The sequence below is a fragment of the Geospiza fortis genome, unplaced genomic scaffold, assembly GCF_000277835.1.
Source record: "Geospiza fortis unplaced genomic scaffold, GeoFor_1.0 scaffold23, whole genome shotgun sequence".
Classification (NCBI taxonomy): Eukaryota; Metazoa; Chordata; class Aves; order Passeriformes; family Thraupidae; genus Geospiza; species Geospiza fortis.
Window position 1 is genome coordinate 10,215,498 of NW_005054303.1, and position 17,992 is coordinate 10,233,489.

The window sequence follows — 17,992 nt, forward strand, 5'->3', positions numbered from 1 at the left end:
GATCCCAGGCACGACTTCCTCTCATCTCAAATAGGTATTTTCTCCCATTTGGGAAAGGGAAAGGTGGAGGTGGAGTAGCAGAGAGGAGGTATAGTGGCTAGATAATGTCAACTTTTTGTCTCTATAGCTCTTTAAAGTGTTTCTTTTAAAGAATAAATAACTGATTTTTCAGTTCACGCACTCAGAAAGTTTCTCTTGCCTTTTCCCTATCCCCTCTCCTCCAAAAAAGACAGATTTTCACCTCCTAATGTAAAGATGTAAACACAGACAGAGAGAATAAAGTGGAATTAAGAGTTAGAGGAATTAAGAAATTAAACAAACAAACATCCCCCTGTATAGCAATCTGTGAAAAACCAGCTTTGAGCTACATGATTCCTGCCCCCTCCTCTGGTTTGTTCCGGTGCTTCACGTGCCTCCTAAGTCTTCTCCCCATTTAAATTCACAACAACCTACGTGTACATGAAGGGCAAAACTTCCCTGTCCTTTCACAGGAAAGATTTTGCAATTTCCAGCAGAAACGAGCCAGACACTAACACAAACCCCAGTGCAGCAGCCCAGCACATCCTACTGACTGCATTTCTCCTCCACAAGGCTGGGAGTCTTTGAGAGGGGGAAACATCCCCCTGCTGGCCCTCCACCGGTGATAAACACTTCCCCTGCCCTGCTCACACCTGGTGAGAGATCAAAAGTACACACCAGTGCACACCTGGAAGTGCAAAGAGCAACACAGCCTTAGAAAGAAAATCTTATATCCCCAAACTGTAGGAGTAGGGACAAACACAGCCATAATAATGGAAGTCTGTAGTCCCAAAATATGTGTCCTTCAATTTGTTCGTGGTGAAGAGGCACAGCAGACCCACCTGCAGCCTCCCCTGGACTGGCTAAGTCTGTCAGAGCTCTTCAATGATCTACCTGTGCTGGATCAGCTCTGGACACCTTCCCCAAGAGGTGCTACAATTATAGAATCCCGTAAAAGTTTGGGTTAGATGGGACATCAAAGATCATCTAGTCCTAATCCCCCTGCCATGGGACACCTTCCACTAGACCAGGCTGCTCCCAGCCCCATCCAGCCTGGCCTTGAACACTTCAGGGGATGGAGGATGGATAAAACATGTGAGCAAGGTTTGTCTGTTCACCTGGAAAGCCCCAGGGAGCTCTGTGTGCTGTCTCTAACCAGGAGTCTTGGTCATTCAGTGATTTGTGCCTTCACCTCATCCATCCCCCCCTCCCTGCTGATAACAGGCAGCTGAGCAGGCAGTGCTAGGCCCAGTGTCACACCTGCCATCAGAGGCATCACTGAAGTGTTTCCCAGAGTTAGGGGATCAGGTGCATCCTCCTAGCTTCAAACTGCAACCCAAGGCTGAGCTTCATCCAAGAAAACCTGTGAGCTCTGGGCATCAGAACCCCCATTCTCCAAGCATTTGCTCTGCTGATCCCTCCCACCATCAGCACCCTGGCTGGGCCATCCTGAGGTGCAGCACATGTTACAGGGATTTATTCTTTGAGCTTATTTCTAGTGCTAATCGAGGTCAAACTCCAAGCCTGTGCTCTGAGGAGGTACCAGCACCCTGATCCCCTCTGTGCCTTTGCTTACTAGCCTGGTGGCCTGGTGGGAAAAGTTTGCCAAATCTGTAGGTGCATGCTGTTGCAAGGTAACTGCAGAGCCACAGGAAGAAAAACATTCCAACAATTCATGGTTCAGGTCCCCACTGCCTCTATCAGACAAAAGCAAAAGCTGTCTTGCTTCCTATTTTAATCTATCTGCAAGCTTTTTTCAACATCAGACATACTCCAGTTAAGGCAAGATTTAGTGCTAATTGGGCCAGATTTAGGCCTGCAAAAAAATCCCTGTGGCTCATTCCTCCCTGATATTAAAGCTGGGCAAGTCCCAGCAGGACTGTGCCCACATCCCCTTCTTTTGCAAGAGGTTAAATGATGAAATTTCTTGCAGTTCCTAGAGGATTAAAGTGATTTTATTCTCTCTTCCCCTAAAAAAAAAAAAAGATCTTCCAAAATGTAAAGGTTTTCTTGTGCCATTAAGGGGCTGAACTGGAAGATCATAGAATCAGAGAATCCCAAAATCATTAAGGCTGGAAAAAATGTCCAGGGTCATCGAGTCCAACCTTTGCTCCATTATCACACATCAGCTAAATCACAGCACTGAGTGCCACATCCAATCATTTCTTGGGCACTTCCATGGGTGGTGACTCCACCACCTCCCTGGGCAGCCCATTCCAATGCTGGATCATCCTTTCGAGGGAGAAATTCTTCCTGAGCTCCTTAGGTCTTTGCAGACCCTTCCAATTCCAAGCTCTGATGCATGGGACACTTTGTGAGGGACCAGTTTTATTTAAAAATGCCTCAATAAAAGGCCTTATATCTGTCAATGTGAATAATGGAAGTGCAGCCATGAAGCCAGAGCCTAAATAAAGGATGGCCTGGAATTAATAACAGGAGGAGTTTACCTTGAAGGTGAAGGAAGGCTGACATCTGACCTGCAAAACTCAAACTCGGTGCTACCAGTTTGCTTTCCCTATATAGATGATATGTGGAGCTTTAGAGGAGTTACGATAAAGTTATAAAATAAGAATTGTATCCAGACTGAAAACACATGTTCTTTTAATCTCATGACTTTAACTCTGCTTGGCACCATTTAGATCAGCTGGATCAAAACATTTTAAGAGCTGGTTTAGCCTCAGCAAAGTCTGATCACGTTGTTTTACACCACTTTACTCAGGGGACTGAGAGAGTGTTTACCCTTCTGCTGCTCTGGGGTTGTTGTTTCTTACTTATCTTGGCTGTGTGAATTAACAGGCCAGACCTGTCATCCAGCAGTCTGGCAAAGTTTGAGGCAATCCTGTTGCATTTTACAGAGCATTTGTTAACCTGCAAATGGCAAGTGGCAATTCTATGGGTTAAGCTGCCCCTTCTGCACTGCTGTGCAAATTTCAACTCCCCCAAGAGCCCTTCTGAGCAACAGAGCTGCCTTCAAGCCCCAGCCTGGAAGCCACGGGGTTACTGGTAATCATTAGCAAATGTCAGAGAGTTCTAATGATTTAGTCTACATCCAGGGCTTTTTTTTTTTTTTTGCTTTTTCACTAATCATATTACAATTGGTCAGATTTTTTTTCCCAAGATTTCAGTCATTACCATCTCACAAACCCAATAAGAGCAGGCTGGTTACGAGCCACAGCTTGGGAAAATGTGTCTGAAGCAAAAATAAAAAAAGAAAGTAAAGCCAACGAGTCTGAATGCTTGGAAATCTTGTTTAAATGTGTGTGGTTCTCAGGTATCCAGTCTGTTTCCCACTGATTTTACAAGTTTCTAGCCAAGGGCACCACAACTCAAGCAGATGTGGGCAGGTGGAGTGAAGATGAGCACCATGGAGTGAAGATGTCACCTGAGGCACTTCCTAGCCAAGTTTCTCAGGCAATCTCTGCTCTAGATGAAGTGCCTCTGACCTTTTGCTAATTAATGGATTTACTGGCAGCAAATCTATTCCTAAGGCTGCAGAGTATCTCCAATTCCCATGAGCTGTAGGGATGCATCACCTTCATCTTCATCAGCACAGGTCAGACAGGGGTGCCTGGCACTGCCTCCTTGGGGAGTAGCAAGTTCAAGGCTGGTGCAAAAACTTTAGGTGAGAAGATCTGCAGGACACAAAGGACTTGCAGATTTTTAAATTAGCTCTGCAATTAGCAATATCTTGGCCAATTAACTTTATTCTGTATTTCTGTGCAGGCTCACAGGAGGAAAAAAAGGATATGATGCTCCATGGTGTTCTCCCTGCTCTCTTCCCCTGGCCAACCTGCCATCCCCACATTTCTCCAGTGCCTCCTGAAATGCAGTGGTCTAAGTCTGTGCAATCTGATGAGTTTAAAACCTGACAGTCAGAGCAATGTTCTGTATTAAGTGTTTTTCTCACCAGACCTGACTGATTTTAAAGGGTCTTAACTATTTCTTATGTCTTGTTCTTCTAAATCCTCTCCTGCCCTAAACCAAGCAGATCTGTCTCTACATTCTCATGCTTAAGAAGCTCTCCAGGGTGGGGGATTTTGAAGGTGACAACACTGCTGTGAAAGTTTTCTCCCCATGCCTTGCTGCTAGAAATAGACATATTCAGCCACTCTCCTTCCACCTACCAGTGTTGATGAGGAAATGAAGTTTCTGGCACTACTACTGAACTGTAAATTGATTTCAGGCAAATCTTCTCACATTTTTCTTATCCTTTGTCTAATCTGTTTAGATTTTGAGTTTTTTAGGGCAGGGATTGTGTTGATATTGGACCGAACATAGCAAAACTATATTAAGCTTAACTATCACTGTGCTGTTCAAAACAAAGTTTCCCTGTCTATCAAATTCAGGACCTTGCCTGGACTATGCTGTTGTAAGAGCCAGCCTTTTGCAGTAAAAAAATCTTTGGGACTTTAAGACATCCCCACAGTCACCCCATCTCTCACCTCCAGTCTTAGATATTGGGGTGGCTCCTTTTTGTTCTAGGGTTGCCTGGATGGCCCTCCACATTGTGCTAAGATTAATTAAATGAGAGCATTTTATCCTTATTCCCTCCATCCTGTCTCCCCACTTTTCTTTCCATCAGCCCCATTCATCAGCCTCCCACCCCAGCGAAGTGCTCACTGAGACCTCAAGTGAATTTGATATATCGAAAAGCAGAAACAGCAAATTCAGGATAAAAAAAGTGATAGTTTGACAGTGACTACAGGAGGGGTCTGAAAGTGCTCTGTGTGAAGCTTTCTTAGAGGCATCTTGCTGATGGGCAGGTGCTAAGAATCAGCTTTGAGGCTTGTTGAGAGAGAGAAAGCCTCTCTCCAGCCATGCCACCCCATCAGGCAGCTGCCACCAGCACCACCACCGTGGTGGCCATGCCAGCAGTGGGGGTTCCCTGTACAAGCTGCTGCCATGGATATAATTAGTGCCATTGGATCTCTCTTTGCAAAGATGAGTTAATAAAACAAAAGGCTTTTGGGAGAGGAGGTCAAGCGAAGGAAGTTTCATGTCCTGTCCAGCAGAGACCCCTCTTGCTTCCCAGAGGGGGCTGCTGTAAAATGAGAACTGCACTGTTGTTTGTGTGTTTGTGAATGAGGAGGGCAGTTTTCTACTTGGGCAGATGATTCTCCCTGTTACCTTGCAGTTAATTCTGCATCACTGACTGCAGACGGTGCTCTCTGCGTGTCACCACCCCCCAGCTGGTGGTACTTATCCAGAGTCTGCATTTCCAGCTGTTTTTGTTCATAGGGATTTGAATTTGGGCTTTGAGGATGAGTTTTCCTTGGAGGTGTGAAAGTTGCCTCTGGATACTGGAATATCGGCACCTGGTGCATATTCCCCCTGTTTGCATCAGAATTCTCTCATTTCCTTCCAGAAAATCACTGGCTGTTGCCTCTGCCTCCTCTGCTTTATGGCTTTGTTCTTGTATGGTTGTCTCATTTCTCTCTTCTCTTCTCTTCTCTTCTCTTCTCTTCTCTTCTCTTCTCTTCTCTTCTCTTCTCTTCTCTTCTCTTCTCTCTCCTCTCCCTCTCCTCTCTCTGACAAAAGTTGTTTACCTCTCTCTGTCACAGTGGGAAAAGTGGACTTAGGTAAGAATTCAGCCTGGGATTAGCATAGCAGAAAAAAAACATCACTTCAGGCAATTTCTTTCTCCCTACCTATGATGTTTTCCATAGAGATTTTTTTTCCTAAATTACATTTATTTTAGGTTGAGCAGTACAGCAGGAGGTTAAACAAAGAGAAACCTCATCTATGCCTCTTCTGCATCTCGAAATGGCATTTGCCTCTGCTGATGGAGGACTGCTGGGAATGTAAAAGGGCTGCAATCAGAAAGTCAAGCAGCACTGAGGGCACCAACACTGTGATCAATTAGCACCATGTGTGCAGGTACTCAGTGAAGTCATTACAGGGACAAATCTGTTTTGTTCACCTCTGAGTAATGCTTGGGACATAATCTGCAATTTCTTTAAAAGCAGAGAAACTTCCCCAAGTTAGATGGGTCCAAATGTAATGTTTCCAATGGGGGAAGAGGTTCGTGTCTAAAAACATGCCAGCTGGAATCTGGAGGTTTTCAGCTTCCCCCTTTCCAGCCCAAATTGCCAAGCTGGCTTTATCGTTGAAATGAACACACGTCTGATTCATAAAACATTCATGCAGAGTTTTTACTCTCTTGGAAAGAAGGGAGCAGGCTGCTTCCAGGAAGGGAATGTGCTTTTTTGCTTCATCTGATCTTTCTGCCTCCGCTTAAAAATAAGCAGAAGGCTGCTGCTGCCTCCACAATCCAGAGCAGGCAGACAGGAGGAGGACCAAGGTGGCAAGCAAAGGGATGTCACATTTTTGTGCTGTGTCTCCTTGCTGAGTCTGCTCTCAGCACAGCCCTGTGCCAAAGCTCTGCAATGAGGCCCAGGAGCACCATTTCCAAACCTGCTGCTCAGACTGGCTTAAGTGGAGTGGATCATCCAAGTAAAGCCCTTATCTCATGAGTGAAATAGGAATGAGGAATGCTTCCTTTTTTTCTGTCTATTTGTACTGCTGATCCTCAGGGCAGGGATCAGCTCCTGCCTCGACTGAAGGGTGTGGGCCCATGACACAGCTAAACCAACTTGCTGATTGCCAACCAGAAAGTGCTTGGTCTCACCTGACAATGAGCTTTTTAAAGGAGAAAATGCAGAGAAAACTGTTCTGCTCTTTTTCCCCCCTTTGCATTGGTTTTTTGCAGGCTGACATTCCCCAGCTTGCTATAGGGACAGCTTGATTTTCCACCAAGTGATGAGAATTATGGGAGAAGTGCTGGCAGCAGCTGGCTACTTTGCTCCTTTTGTAGGAATTAGAGGTTTTATTTGCACTGCCAAATCATCCTCTTGCTTTAAAGATGTCTGGGTGTGGTGGTAAAATGAGTGAGGAGTGTGGGCAGCCTACCTAAGCTGCTGAAATGTCCAAAAATCACATGAGGCTTAAAGTTAAGGTCTTAGGTCAAAGCCTCAGGACCTAGAAATAGCTGAGCATACAATGGAAGGGGGAGGGAGAGGTGGCAAATAGTCAGAAGCAGCACTTTTGCTGCAGGTAATGCAGCTGTCAGTGTAGCTGTGCTGATGGCTGTGGTTTGTGTGTGGCAGGAGCTGCAGTCACATCATGCTGGGCATTCATGGCACACTCAGGCTGATTTAGAAACTCTTCACCCGTCTGTGCCTCCTCTTTCTCGTCACTGCCTGGCTCATTCCTTCTCTGAGAAGATGCTGACATCTCTCAGGAGGAAGCTCTGCTTGTTTAGCAGTGAAATTCAGGTATAATGTCTCCTGGGGGATCTGTGGCTGCTGAATCCCGTGAGTGCTACTGTGCTCTGCACTGGGCTGCAATCAGTGCAGGCAGCCCCAGGAAGATTTCAGGAGTCAGGGCTCCCTTTCCCTGCTCGCTGGTCTCCCACAGTGGCACATTTATGTAAAATGAGCCTGGCTGAACATTAGCCACCACCTCAGAGCTCTCTGGGTTTGCTCCCAGTGCCTGCCATTGAATGGCAGGAATATGATGTGGATGGCAACTACAGTGAATAATATGTGGATGCATTCCCAGTGAAATATTATTGACTGAGTTTAACTCCAACATAATTTTTCTACTGTTTTCAGGAGATATTTGGTAATAGTCAGATATAGGTTGCTGTTGTTACAGTGCATGTTTAGAAAGTGGTCAGGAAGATCAGTTTTCTTTCTTGTCTCTCTGATTTGCACCCTGCAGGCATCAGACCTGTTTATTTAGGTTGAATTGGGATGAACTCTACATTTTCTGATATGCAGAGAGCACATAATTTCTCCTTCTTGCCTGTGGTGGTGAATTTTGGGCAGAGGTCTCTGGTCAGGAGGGGATCAGTAGAGTGTGGAGATGAACAAACATCTCAAACCAAGTGGGTTTATTTAACAAATGAAGCAAAATAATAGAGAAACTGACTTGAAGACAACAAGCAGCTGATGAGCATCAGTAATTTACACTTCAGACTTCTGTGATGGATTTTGCTCATCATTGGTAGGAGCAGAACAGCCCTCAGTTTTACTGCAGGCAATCTGGAGACCCAGCCTGATCTCAGTAGGCATCATCCAGTGGAACATTTCCTTGGAAAAGCTTTTCTCAAAGCCCACTGCACTCATCTGAGCCCTGTGACCATGTGTTGCCCTGGATTTGCCAGGGGCCCCAGCTGTGAAGTGTCACACACTCTTGTCTTTTTCCACCTGGGCACCCAAGCAGCCTGAGAGCACCGAGCTGCAGAAACCCCATCGTGGTCACACCCTCCAGAGCAATTCCTCCCTATCCCCTGGCCCACAGGGCTTGTGAGGATGGTGAAGCACAGCCAGGCTCCCACACTCAGTCCTGAGCCCACCAGCCTTCATCCTTATCAGTTGGACTCAGTGATCTCAGAGTCTTTTCCAACCTTAACGATTCTGTGATTATAGAATATTAACCTATTTGTTTCAAATATCCCTTGCAAGGTTCATTTTTCCCAAAATGAAGGTGGCTTTAAAGGTATTCATTGCATTACTGGAATTTTCACCCTTTTTTTAGCCCAGCCTTCATCACCATCATCAGCTGAGCCAGGAAACCCACGTGGCAGATGCTGTTCAGGTGCACAGCAAAGAGAGCAGATGGTTCCAAGAGCATTTCAGCCCTTTCTGTCCTCTCTCAGCCATGTCTCAGCCCTACCTGAGGAGGAAAAGGGTTGGAATCCTGGAATATGTTGTGACTTTCCCTCTGTCATGGGTGACAGCCCTATGCTTTGTTTGCAAGTGAACAGCAGGGATAAGAGGCTTCATTTCAGCCCGTCACTGTCACACTGTTTGAAATGCTCCAGTGGCTTTTAGTCCTTCCTGTAGCTCATCCTCAGAGCTTCATTCACGATCAAAATGCTCATTGAGACCAATTTTCCAATTTTAGTTACTGGTTAACCATTACAAATTAAAATCCCCATTTAAAGCCATTCATCAAATATCTGAATTGTGGCATGACATCTGAATAATGGCATGGTGCTTGCATATATTTCTCCTCTTTCTCAGATGTCTTGAGTACTGTTAATTTTTTTTACTGGTTTGGAAGTACAGATTGGATCACTACCATTTCAATGCCTCTTTCAATTTCACCAAGATAATTTTGAGCTACATTTTAATTTTTGATGAAAAAGAAAAAATAATAATAAAAAAAGAGTAATATATGGAATAACACAGATAAACTTTATAGGTTTTCCCATAAAAGGAGCTGTCAAGCTCTCATAAATTTGTCCTCATGTGATTTCCCAAATTTTTGACCAGGTCCTGTTAACACTCCTTTTCCAAATTTGTGCTGAGGTAAGGAGGACTGGAAAACAGTCCATTGGGAAATCATCTGAGAGTGGGTTCATGTGACAGCTCCTTCTGTGACTTGTCATGCCGTGAATAGCAGAGCAGCAGCCTTTCAGCACTCACCCATGTCACTGCCTGCCTTGCTTTTGATGGAACTGGGCTGAGTGGAAACGAGGGAAAACTTAACCAGAGCTCTTTATTTCCGTAAAAGGTCTGGTCTGTGTTCCCATTCAATGTTTGCATAATCTGATTTAAGTGCCTTGGTGTCACCGTGGCCCTGCTGCCATGGCTCTGTGCTGGCACTCAGGGTTTGCACCCAGCAGTGCTTTGGAGATGGGGAACATGCTCCTGTCACACCCAGCACTGTGCACAGGGACAGGGACACTCAGCAGCTCCAGCCTCCAGCAGGGCAGAGGTGCAAGTGACAGCAGGGGAACCAGAAGGGGAAGTGTTGTCCAGCTGATGTGTGAGGTTCTGGGCTTGCCAGAAATAGCAGCCCATGCCCTTGACCTGTGAGCACTGGTTATCTCTGGCTAAGATAAATGCCTTTGAGTCATGTGCTGTGCCTAAAGCAGGTTGCTCTGAGTGCAAGCTGGGGGCCATAGTAGCTGTTTATGGGATTTTCCTGCTGTGGGACCGGCTACTCTGCAGCACTTGGGAAGGACTAGGTGTAAGGTACTAAAATGGAAAGATGTAGAGCTGCTGGAGTGAGTCCAGAGGAGGCCATGAAAATGATCAGAGGGATGGAGTTCTGCTACAAGGAAAGGCTGAGAGAGTTGGGGCTCTTCAGATTGGAGAAAAGAAGGCTCTGGAGTGACCATATTGTGACCTTTCAGTACCAAAAAAGACTCAAGGAGAGCTGGAGAGGAATTATTTATATGGGCAGAGCGTGATAGGACAGGGAGGAATGGCTTCAAACGGAAGGAGGGTGGATTTGGATTAGATACTAGGAAGGAGTTGCTGACTGTGAGGGTGGTGAGGCCCTGGCCAGGTTGCCCACCTGAGAAGCTGTGGCTGCCCCATCCCTGGAAATGTTCAAGTCCAGGTGGGATGCGGCTTTGACCAACCTCGTCTAGTGGAAGGTGTCCCTGCCCATGGCAGGGAGGTTGGAATTAGATGGTTTTTGAGGTCCCTTCCAACCCAAACCATTCCGTGACTCTGATTTCTGTGTAAATTGTCCTGCAGGTGCCACTCAAACAGAGCAGACAATTCTCAGGGCTCCTGTGCTTCTCTCTGTTACAGCAGAGATGTTTGCTTGGAAACGTCCTTTAGGAAAGTACATTGCTTCTCCCTTCCCAGCTGTACCAAAGACTGTGAAGACATCAGCAATGAACACCTGATGGCACAGAGGCCTTTCCTTAGTTCAGCTCTTTCATCCTCCTGTTGTTGCCTTTCCCTGTTGAGACCATCCCATTGACTGGGTTTGAATTTGTGCTTAAATTTGTTGCATCACACAACTCCTACCAGCTGCTGCCATTCCACCCTACGAGGCAAAATCCAACTCTGGACACTTCCTGTGACTAAAGTTTTTTGGCTGGCAAGTCCCTTGGTTCCCAGCCAACACAAATCAGTTTGGGAACCAACAATCTGGCAAATTTTCGGGGTTTCAGAAGAGTGGGTTTAAAATGGGCTTGGAGCACAAAAAAATAAGACAATAGAAACATGAGATCCTCTCAGGTGCACAATTACATCCCACCCTTTCTTCCTTCCAGAGTGTAGAAACCACATTTACATCTGAGCAGGACGGATCTGGTGGGGCAAGCAATTTCCCACAACCACGCGGTTACTTCTCACATCAGGCAGCTGCTCGCAGCTGCTGTTTCCCACTGTGGATACACACAGCTTTGCTGTTAAGATGCAGGGGGAGAACTTGAGCTTTCAAACCCTAAACAAGCAATTTGCTTCTCCTTCTGTCTCTTTTTTCCCACAGCTGACCTCCGTGTCCAGCCGTGAAGGCATTTTCTGTTTTACGAGTAGCGGTGAGCGGGGTGCCAGCAGGTGAAATCCCAGCCTCTCCTGCCTCTCTGTAATTAGCAGCCCCAAATATGGAGCAGTGTCTGACCCTGTGACATTTTTTTCCTAAGGCTTTTATTAATTTGACACTGGTTTTCATAGCAACTCACCAGGGAGCTGTAACAAACACTCAGCTGTACCTGACAGAAAATGGGGGGTTTATCTGCTCTAAAGGTTATTCCAAGCGTCAGAGGCCAACTGTGGTTTGGATCCTGGGGAACTGCTCCAACTGTTTGATGGAAAAAACATGGAGCACTAAAGTGGGAACATTACAGTTTAAAAACAGAGTTTGTGTCACCTTGAGCTACTGAGCTCTGTTATTGTGGTCTATCCAAACTCCCACTCTCTATGGAGCAGGCAGGTAGGGGGCTTCTAACACCCTTAATGTCACTGCTCCTCAGGGGACACTGCCTTGTCACCTCCAAAGTAATTTAAAATAAAGGTTTTGTTGTTTCATTCGTTAGCTGATGGAGAATTTTTTTATTTTCTGAGTTGGGCTTTTCTATTGTTTCTACAAAAAAAAAAAAACCAACAAACACCTGTTCTCAATGCTCTTGTGATCACTTTGCTCCTGCTCTGCCCATTTCTGGTAGGAGCACACTGTTGCGCAGTAATTCTTGGACACCTCAAATTGCCTGTTTTTTTGGGCCAGACACTGTGGCAATGGCCATAGCATATGCAAGTTTGTGGGGGTTTTTTGGGGTTTTTTTTGTGGGTTTTTTGGTTTGGTTTCTTTTTTTTTTTTTTTTTTGGTCCAGTGGACTCAAACTCTTGGGTTCATGTGGTGTTTTGTCTCAGATGTTTTGTCATTATCCTAATGAAATTTGATGGCAATGTTCACCCAGTGCAGGCTCCACCTGGACTGGGATATTTCCTGTCATCCCTTCCTTGATGAACCTGTAGTGCTCTGTCAGAAGATAATTCATTCCTATTAGAGTATCTTGACTTTACCCCAAATTCCAGTCCTGATCTGGTTGCTACAATCAAGGATTCTGTCCTCCCCTTATTGATACGTGATTCTTGAGTAATTTACAGTCTATTCTGTCTTTTCTCCTGTTGTTGCCCACCTTGCAGACACCCCTTCAGTGAGGAAGGGTGTTCAACACAAAGACACAATCAGGGCTCTCTGGTGGCTCAGGACATGGTTCAGTGGTAACAGGGTGCTGTTGGATTACCAGCTGGACTCAGTGATCTCAGAGGTCTTTTCCAACCTTAATGATTCTGTTATTATAGAATATTAACCTATTTGTTTCGTATATCCCTTGCAAGGCTCATTTCTCCCAACATGAAGGTGGTTTTAGAGGTTTCCATTGCATTACTGGCATTTTCACCTTTTTTTAGCCCATACCTTGGTGCTTCTGTCTAAGACTTTCTCCTCCAGCATAAATGAAAATCTCTACTTCTGTATTCTCTATTTCTTTTTTCTCTATATCTCTATTATATTGTGAAAATATTTTCTTTTAGTGTTAGGCATTGCTCTGGCATGTTTATCCTATGAGTCTTTTGTAAAATCCGAATTGTTTCTGGGAAGATTTGAATTTACTGGACAGTTGAGTGATGGACCAGTCATCTGTCAGTGCAGAATGAGAGAATCACAGAGTATGCTGAGTTGGAAGGGACCCTCCAGGATCATGGAGTCCAACTTCTGGCCCTGCACAGGATACCCCAAGAGTCACACCCTGTGTCTGAGAGCACTGCGCAAACACTCGAGCTCTGTCAAGGTTAGTGCTGTCACCACTGCCCTGGGGAGCCTGTTTCAGTGCTCTGGGAGAAAAACTTTTCCTTAAACCTCCCCCTGCCCAGGTTCATGCCATTTCCTCTGTGTTTAAGCAGCACTGCAGTTATTAATGCTGCATTCCCCCTCTGCAGATTTAATGGTGGTGGCCTGAGACATTGTACATCCTAAATTTTTACTATTATTAAACAGATAAACCTGACATTTAAATTCCCTTGAAAACTCATTATTTTCTATCTCAGATTCACTTTAGATCTCAGCAAAGCTTCCATAAAATGGCCTGTGATTGAGACAGCAGTTCTTTCCTCTCTTACCTTGTGTGGGGGCAGCATGTGTGGTGATGCATTCATGCTAACTGCAGGCGGGATGATAAATTCACTAACACCTGCTGCTAATTCTGCTGAGTAGGTAAATGGGCTCATGCTCTTGTTCTTTTCTAGCTGCTTCCATCTGCAGTGAGGTGAAATTTGAGGGACTGCACCTTACATTCATTTGCAAAGCAATCATTCCTAGGTGCAGGCATTTTTGGGAAGAAGGAAAGGACAAAGAACATTCAGACATAAAGCAGCAGTCTGTGTCCAAAGCATAGCCCAGTGCAGTTTCACAGCTGCCAGCAGAGAGGGGTAGCCAGCCATGCAGACAACAGCTGCATTGCCAAGGAACAAAATTACAGAGCCAGATGTTCCCCTTGGAAGTACATTAAACTGAACTTGGTAGATGAGTGCAGTAGCTGCCAAGTGCTTCTCTTATTTGGTCATAGGTAATGATTCCTCTATCAGGGAATGTGGAGGAAAAAGACCACACAGAATATCCTCCTCAAAATACTGTAGTTGAAACATTAACTTCTCTTGGACCAGAAAGATTTGGGAGCTCCATGGCAACCTTCACATCTTGTTTGAAGGATAATGTTGTTTACTACCAGGCATGAAGTGAGAAACTTACAGCTACTGAAGCCAAATGCTTTCAAGGTATTTGCTACTGAAAGGTGACTAAAAGACAATTTTTATAGCAACCACAGTTGTTTGTGGGTGCTGTTGTAGTTCTCAGCTCAGGCTGCAAGTGAAAAGGAGAGCTGCTGGTTGTGTCTCTAAGCAAATACCAGGAGCTTGGGTTTCTGAGGACGTGTTGGCGCTGCAGCCACGATCTCAATGCAGACCCAGGCTGAAAAGAAGGAGCTGGGTGTGAGTAGGGACTGGCCATGGCAGTGCTGAGCTCCTTCATCAGTTGTGTTTGTCTTCACAGGCAAGTGGTGAAGGCATTTCAGTCTGGAGCTAACAATGAGAGGTGCGTGGTGCTCTGCAAGGCAGCACTCAGGCACATAGGCTGAGACCATGCCAGCTCATAAAAGTGCCTGACTTGGGCCCTTCTGGCTGCCAACAGAGAAGGTTTGATATTCTTTAGGGAGATCTACCCTTCCACAGACCCCAGGCACCTCTGTAAGTACTCATCTAATGAGAACTTGGATGACTGAATCCTTGGAAAGAGGGAATATTGGCATCTCTGAGATAACTGGAGAGATAATTCACGTCTTGCATCTCTTCGGTCATCTTTCTTAAACTCTCTGAATCTGATCATTCTCTCCTAGGACTCACAAGTTGCAAACCCAGTTCTTTGTAAAAACTACCTTCTATTTATATAACCAAAGAAATGCAGAATAGTCCAAATCCCTCTGCTAAATAAATCTGTCAGTAAGGAACTCACCCCTAAAAATTGCTTTGGCCCAACATTTCCTGTACATAATATTAAACTTACTCCTGCACCATCAACAAATTTAAGATCCTATATCTCAGGGATTGGAACAGAGTACAGAAAAGCTGCAGATCATAAATGAAACCTGCAAATAATACTGAGATTTTTTTTAAAATTCTAATCACATCGAGTTCATGGCCCCACTACTTATCTGGGAAGGGAGGGAAAAGGTCAGGTTAAGCACTGAGGGTTGGGAGAGGGAGCACACCACGCTGCCTGCCTGTTTTCCATGGGATTGAAGGATATTAAGTTTCTCTCCCCACCTAGTGGTCACTAAGAGCCTTTTAATAGAACGGCAGCCTGAACCAGGGGGCTCAGCGGCATGCTCTGATTTTTCCACAAAATGGGAAAGTCAGGGAGGAGATGGTTGCTCCCTTTGCTGTAGGTTATCTAGTTCAGATGAAAGCAGAGAGGAGGATCCCTGGAGGATTCCCTTTTTACTCCAATACACTCAAAATACGGTGAGGGTAAGAAACTGAGCTGATGGTAGGAAATGCCTGAACCAATGATTGGGCTGTGGCTCCTGATATTTCCTTCTGCTATAATCCTTCTCTGTGGGTTTTGTGGTGAGTGAGAGCAAGTTTGAAATGTGACAGGCACAGAAACATCTTCATTGCTCAACAGTGTGTTTGGCCTGGCTGTGGTTAATTCTGGAAATAGTGGGGCATCGGGTGCGGGGAGAGGAATATGAAATTAAAATGAATGAGGATGTTAAGCAAAGCTGATGCTGACTCTCCTGAATACGAATAAGTAAGTCAGGAGGGTAAGCAGTGAAAGTAAAATTTGAATTCTTCCCATTCCAATGCCCTAAGGAGTTATCAGTAACAAGAGGAAAATATATGTGAGGCAAAAACATGGTCATAGTACACAAGACATTCCACCTCCTTCCCTGAGACTGCTCATCACACGTATCCCACGGGGAGTGGGACTTTTGGGGAAAACAGTGCTTCTTTTTATTGCTACCCCTCCTTTAGAGCAGGTCACAAGGCAACACTGAGATGAGCCCTGCTGCTACTTCCTGCTGACTCCGGGTTACCCAGGGATGTCTCCCTGCCTCAGAACTAGGTGATCTCCTGCTGTGCTTCCCAGAACTTCAGTGCAATTTTGTTAATCTGTAGCTGTGAAATGAGGGTAATGATATTTTTCTTGCCGTGAATAAAACTTCGAAAATGAAAGTTGAAAATTGTAATTAAAGACTGCAGTATGCCAATATTGCTGACAGAGGCTTTATCATTTACAGGGCAGTGTAAATGTGTCCTTCTCTCCATCTGGAAAAGTCCCAGGGAGCCCTGTCCTGTCTCACATGTGGAGGCAGGGCCAAGGCAGGGTCTGGATCATCAGCTCACACCCCAACAGACAAACTTCACAGATGAATTTTATAGAAAATCCCTGGAACTGGAGGCTGCCCTGAGCTCTGTCCCTTCCCTCTGGATGCAGACCCAGGTGATCTGTGGGGACTCAGAGGTTGCTCACTCAGGTGCTACTCCCCCATTGCACCCTGGCATACCCAATTCACTGCTTGCTGATGAGCTTTCCCCTCCTTCACACTAATAAAGTCTTTTAACTGAGTTTTTAACTGCTCTCAGCTCTAGCAAATTGGGACAAGCTTCCCTGGAGAGAAGACAGATGTCTCCCCTCAGACTTCCCACCACTTGTCTCAGGTGTCAGACTGACTTTGTCTTTAATAAATACCTAAACCAGGGAGAGAAGCTGAAAGCCCATGGGAAGGGATCAAATTATCCTGTGGTTCAGGTGAGGAGGAGAAAAAAGGTCTGGCAGGAGGTTTCCACATGTGACACCACGTTTCTGAAAGGTACAGTGGGATTAGCTTGGGATGGAAGAAGTGCAAGTTAAATTCCTTCTCAGCTAAAATCTAGTTATTATTTTCTCCACTTGACTCTACAGGGACCTTCATGCTGTGCCTTACAGTGGTATAATAAAGCAGATGGAGAGAAATGTGCATCCTCCCTCCAGCTCTCTTATCAATACCTCTGCTGAACAGTAAATAACAGGGAAATGGAGCTGGCTTGTCAATGTTCCCAGCTGCCGTGGCTTTCTCCAAACATACAGCCAGATATTTATTGCTAACTGTTCTGAAATACAGAACAGCATGGGACAGGGCTGTGGACACATTGTCTTGCTTAAATAAGATATTACTGACAGCCAGTGTTAGATAGCTTGGGGTTTTTATATTTTTATTTTCAGCAGATGTTTCCCTTATAGAGGGTGCCGGAGAAGCTGTCAATGTAGATTAACTGACTAATTTCAAATTAGGTTAGGTTGACAGCTAACCCTAATTTACACCTTGAGCACCTAAAGGGTGTTTTTGTAGGGGTATGGGGCTGATGATGCTTTGCTGGTCTGGCACAGCATGGAGGGAGAGTGCATCCCTTCCCCACCATCCTGGCTCTTGGCCCTGCCCGGTCACACCTGGCTCTGGTTTGTCTCTGGGCATGTCCTGCCCTCCTTGGTGGGTAGGACCTGGTATATGATCTCCTTGAGCCAGGTCTCACAAGCTCTTGGAGATCTACATCACACCCTAGATAGCTCAGCTACCTTAGAAGGCATAAAATCAGCAGGATGGCTTCTGTGTTAGTGTTGGAAACAAAAGAGTTTTAATAAAAGGCAAAATAACAAAACTCTTGTCCTGGTTTAGGGCAAATTTGGGAGAAAACCTCCAAAGGGGGCCCCTCCAGAAAGCAAACCCACACAGCTCCTCCCTGCAAACGGTTCGGGAAGGATTCCTTGGAGAGAAGTGGAAAGAACCTGTTTATTTAACAGGCACAGCACCCCCAGCACACAAAATGAACAATACTGGGTGACACCACTCTGTCACCGCTCTGAAAAAGATGACAAATTCAGAAAGTCTCTCTGGGGGTGGTGGCTCTGTTCTCAGTCCCTCCGGCCTGGGGCAGCTGCTGCCCAGAGCAGGCCCCGCCAGGCCCCAGGGTGCAAACTCTCGGTGTTTGCCAGGCCCCAGTCCGGAGCAGGCCCGAGTGGTTCCAAAAAGGGAAAGGAGAAACAGTCCAGGAAAAAATTTGGACTGTTTAGCTAAACTACATAATGAGCAGAAGCAAAGAGCAAGAGCAAAGCAGGAGCAAGAGCAAAGCGAAAAGCCAAGCAAAAAGCAAAAGCAGCGCCATGTACTGCCCTGTCTGTGTGTCCC

The 17,992-nt window shown here is 45.6% G+C and overlaps 1 long non-coding RNA gene across 1 annotated transcript; it reads left to right on the forward strand.

Moving 5' to 3' along the window:
* Positions 1-13,516: 13,516 nt before the first annotated feature.
* On the forward strand, positions 13,517-17,043 carry LOC102040305. Its single transcript, XR_265261.1, has 3 exons — positions 13,517-14,045; positions 14,320-14,513; positions 16,067-17,043. It is a non-coding gene; the product is annotated as an uncharacterized LOC102040305 (long non-coding RNA).
* The last annotated feature ends 949 nt before the right edge of the window (positions 17,044-17,992 follow it).